We start from the raw sequence: 5,186 nt of genomic DNA on the forward strand, positions 1-5,186 counted from the left end.
GTGGTGCCTCCCGGTTTTCGGGTTGGTTATTTTCTAATGAAGTTCACATTTAAAAAAAAAAAAAGGGTAACCATTCTCCATTTGTCTACTCCGCATAGTTCCCCGGCAACCACAGTCCATTTGCATTCCAAACATAGTCCATTTGCATTCCAAACATAGTCCATTTGCATTCCAAACATACACCCCTCTTTATTAATTTTAGTGTTTTCCTTCCTTTCAAGAAATCAATATGACCCGGTTAGAAAACAATTTATAATCTAGTTTTTGAAAAACAATCTTTTGTGGATAACGAAGAAAAGTGTTCTATTAGTTTGTTTGTATATTGTTACCGATCGTGTTCCATTACACATGATTTTTTGATACCATATAGTTTATATTTGTCATCAACTGTGTTGTATCTGCTCACTAAAAAGTTACCCAATGTATTATATAAAACCCCTTATTGTCCTTTGTAAAATCCAAAAGTTAAGTTTTATGAGATCTGTATTCATCTTCTTTTTTGTTTCTTCTAACAACTTTGTCTATCTCTTTTTTTTTTTCTTTCGAAACCATATATGTTTTCTACTTGATATATGTGTATCGCTTTTTTTTTGTTGCAACTTGTAAATAGAAACACAATTTTCAGATTGGCTATTTTTTGTTTAGCTTATCGTGACATGTTTAATGTTTTTTTTTTTTTTACAATAGAACGCACACACAAACACCTATTATTGTTTTTTAGATTTCCATGACATATAATGTGTGTAGCATGTCGGTTTCAATTGGACGTATAAACTTTTGTATATTATTTTCTTAGGATCTAATTCTTACATAATCTCTTTGTATACTTTTTTGTATTGTTTCATTTACCATCCCAATTTTTTAACTTGTTAGTACTTGTAGTTCTTTATTGTTAATATAAAAAAAGTGAGTATCAAAATTAGAAAAATAACTAGAAAACCGGCCCGCGCGCGTTGCGCCGCGGCGGCGAACCAAATTGACATGTAGTCGGTGTAGTCGATACGAGCGGACATACATTTTGATGTGTGTGACCAAAAACAATTGTTCAATGTAAAGACATTAACAACCACAACCATGTTGTATCTTGACGGTTAAATGAAGACACAGACAGACCAAAGAGACCAGAAAAGACTTAGACGGAAAAAGTGAAATGAATCCTAGACAACAGCAATTATAAAGCCCTTCTTCAACAGTTGGCTCGTGTCTGTGTAAAACAATAGCAACACACCAAGTACAAAAAGGTAAGAATACCACTTATAAAAAAGGCAAAATAAATCCAGTAAAAAGGTATATATGCTAATTGTATTAAAGAATATATTTTTAACACTTTTAATTCAAGTAGACCAGAATCAAAGACCAACCCAAAATTATAGAGGTTGAATGGAATTAACAAAATAACATACGATTAAAAAACAACATGATTAGCACAAGAAGAAGTTGAATGAAATTAACAAAACAACATAGGATTCAAAACGTCAGCCTAGCCGATAAACCTAAAAGAACACCACCCCACACCTATAGAGGTTGGATGGAATTAACAAAACAACATAAGATTAATGGATCTAAGATATTATTAGAGCAACAACCCCCACATCTGATTTGACCACCACCGTTCGCACCCTCCACGCTGAAACACCACCGCCGCAAACTCCACCTGCAACCACAGCCACTCCGACCTCTGATTTTTTCCAACCACCACTTGCTCGAACCACCACCACCGTTCGTCATCATCACCATCCGGATAGAAACCACCAGCCATCGCCGCTAAGGGAGGCCGCCAAAGTGTGTTCGGATTCCTCTTGCAAAAGAAAACACGTAAGCATAAATTAATAACTGTTCAAATACACCATCAATCACCACATTGGAGAACCTTAAAGATGGCATAAACAATAAAAAATATCCAAAAAATCATACTACAGGAATATCAATATGAATCAGAAAAAAAGAAAGATTAGTCGTCATCCATTTAATGTGTACAACGCAAATTAGCAACCTTCTTTCCTCATGTAAATCAACTATGTCCTAACATGCAACCATGAACAGGCCAAAAGTTATACGACATACACTGAAACATCAAAACTGTACAAAATTCATCAATTAGTTTCATTTAGAATCATTAAACGCTCACTGAAAGAGTGTTGGCGCATCCAAACTTCAAAGGCAATTTGACGTTTCAGATTATGGTTAGATTATGGTTGACTATCCAAACTATTTTAATCTTTTACTAATTTCTGAATATGCAATTATATATCACATTATACATCATCTTTATAAAAACTCTGAACAGAAAATAGTGATTTAAAAGAATTAGTTGATAGTCAAAGCTGAATTAGTTAGATTGACAACTGAATTGTAAACATGCTAAGAGTGACTTGTCCTACCAACCGGCCAACTTTTACTTGGATCATAACTCAGATCTATGGTTACCTTATGCAAGTCGCCATATCCCACCATATAACGCACTACTTGGCACGCTTTTAGCCCGAACTGAACTGATGGTTTGTATACCGGTTACCATTCTTGATCTTGTACATTTTCTCTATCTCCAATGAGGCACATAGCCTACCATTTTTACAAGAGTTAAGGATATGTGAAATTTTTTACTTAATTAGTCGATTAATTAGAGTCTTAAGTTGAGACATAAACACTCAGATCAATCAATAAGAATCACAATCTTATACGATAATGTCCTAGATTTCACCACCAACTTTTTTAAAAATAACCAACCCATACCTCTTGATTTTTTAAACTGGTCTTAGAAAACCTGTTTAAATCAGAAAAATACTTTTTTTGCCCAAATCATTTTTAACCAAACCGGATCGATTAATACCGGTATGGGTCCGCAAGCATATCTACAAAAAATAAGTGCAAAATTAATAAACAAACGTGTTTTCATATGATGCAATGCAATGACTCCATTAACACCGGTTTTTTAAAAAGCCGATTCCAACCCGAACCGAACCGGCGGTTTGTATACCACCATTTTTTTAAACCGTTTACAACCCGAACTGAACCGATAGTTTGTATACAGGTTAGCATTCTTGATCTTTGTAAACTGTTTTAAAAAAACCAGTTTAAACCGGAAAAAAAAAATTTCGTCCAAATCAGTTTTTAACCAAACCGAATCTAACAGTACCAGTTCGGATTCTTGCGATCAGTTCTGAATTATTCAATTGTCTAGCTCCATTTCGCACCATAGATTACTTACTAATTATATATAATGGAAAACAAAAATATACACCTTCTAAAAGTGCTCCAAGTCCTTCAGTTTCGCAAGCATATCTACACAAAATAAATGCAAAATTAATAAACAAATATGTTTTCACATGATGCAATGACAATGGAATTGGAACGCTTGGTACAACATCCAAAAACAGATTCTAAGGATCAAATTGACCATGACTATATTATAATTATTGTGGTAGGCGTTGAGTGAGAGTGGTTACACTTTTAGAGAATCGAACCTTGTTATCAAAGTTTAAACATCGGAATCCCATCATAATAGCCATAGCCGTTTTAGAAGCAACGGTTTCCTCTACATGCAGTTATTGAACCTATATTTCCAACATCACGCCCATTTTTACCATGAAGTTTTAGAGTCATACTTCGACTTCGGAGCGTCATGATCTACCAAAGTTAGACGACAGATTATTATCTAAGTAGTTAGTTTTTATTAAACCATATATAATGCTAGCAGCCATTCCTAAAAAACAAACGAATGCTGGCAACCTGATCTGACCCACTCTGATCGTTAAACCTTTTAAGGCTTTTATATATATAGTCCATTTTGAAAGTGCTAACCTGTTCAAAAGCAGGGAAAGAAATCCACCATAACCACAAAAACTACCATCATCACTCGTTAAAATACTCGCATACACGAAAAATTACGGCCGATAGGTTGTGCATCATTAATTATATTCAAAACAGACATCGGTTAATTACTATAGTTAAAGATATACGATAGACGCTCACTAACCTCCATTTGCATGAGCAATTCGATCACAAGCATGACAGCATACAAACATGAATCCATCAGTAACTACTTGTACAAAGAGTAATTAATCAATGATATGCTTTTTTTATTTAAAAAACTTAATTTATTACCTCTCTGTATCTTGTCAAGTATGACTCAAATGGCTCACTATAACCTTCAAACCCTAAAGTAGCCATTACCCAAAGAAGATCATCGCCATTCGCCCGTCTGGTACAGCACCGTAAACGATGGTCGTTCCACCGTCTATTTATCTCTCTAAAACCTATATGGAACATAGATCTTGCAAAAGATGCTTTAGTGTACAACTAACATAACCAAATGTACACCTTAAATATGCACAAAAAACAAATTAAGCCATAGATACAGCTACCTGTTTAAATAGTTTTCTCCGACTATTGGTTGTCCGCAACACCTTCACGATCTGGTTTCAAAACCCCTAAACTGGAACCCTAGCCGCCATCGCTGCCAATCTGGTTGTTGGAATACATAAGCTGTCGCCATCATCCCCTTCATCGAGTTGAGGTGGTCGGCTTCCTCTCCCTTTCATCGGTCTTTCTTTCTCTCTCTCTCTCTCTCTCTCTCTCTCTCTCTCTGATGCGACGCCCGTTCACTCTCTCTCTAGATGTGTATGTATGAGTTTGGGGTTATGAGTAAAGAAAGCAACGTGTGATGTACTGATGTGTCTATATATTTCAAAGAAACACCAATTAAGCAGAAGGTACAACATTGATTTGCACAAAACAGAAACAAAGCTAATAGTACAACCTTTATTGCACAGAAATGTTGAAAATTAGAGTATTATATAATATATATTATAGAAAAGTTTGGTGAGTCCAACCAAATGATTAACATGTTAGAGTGGTTGATTCACATGTAGCATCACTATGTGTTTAACAATGAATAATTTTCAGACCTTTTCTCGCAGTCACTATTGATATCACTGTAAGCCTAGGTTTGGGCTATCCGTTGGCTAGTATCTGATGAGTTTATCGCATTCCCTATTGATATCACATTAGTTAATTAGTGGAAGCTCAAAATATTGTGAGGAGTAATAACAATTTGAAAACACGGAGAATAAGAGGCCCGAATTGTAACACCTCGAAATTTTGCGTCCAATAATGTATCGACACGTGTCTTGAGTTTACACGTGGTGTTAAATACTGAATAAAGGACTAAAGTTGACAAACATTGA

General features: G+C 35.1%; 1 long non-coding RNA gene across 8 annotated transcripts; it reads right to left on the reverse strand.

The window, feature by feature from the left end:
* Positions 1-1,376: 1,376 nt before the first annotated feature.
* LOC110879379 lies at positions 1,377-4,750 on the reverse strand. 8 transcript variants are annotated; one of them, XR_002558632.2, is made up of 6 exons: positions 4,365-4,750; positions 4,105-4,256; positions 3,465-4,039; positions 3,242-3,282; positions 2,428-2,562; positions 1,377-1,798 (listed from the first exon to the last, which is right to left on the reverse strand). It is a non-coding gene; the product is annotated as an uncharacterized LOC110879379 (long non-coding RNA). The 8 variants fall into 8 exon arrangements; XR_002558630.2 differs by having other exon boundaries at positions 4,105-4,273; XR_004867716.1 differs by having other exon boundaries at positions 3,465-3,627; positions 3,730-4,273.
* Positions 4,751-5,186: the final 436 nt, after the last annotated feature.

This window comes from Helianthus annuus, chromosome 9 (assembly GCF_002127325.2).
Source record: "Helianthus annuus cultivar XRQ/B chromosome 9, HanXRQr2.0-SUNRISE, whole genome shotgun sequence".
Classification (NCBI taxonomy): Eukaryota; Viridiplantae; Streptophyta; class Magnoliopsida; order Asterales; family Asteraceae; genus Helianthus; species Helianthus annuus.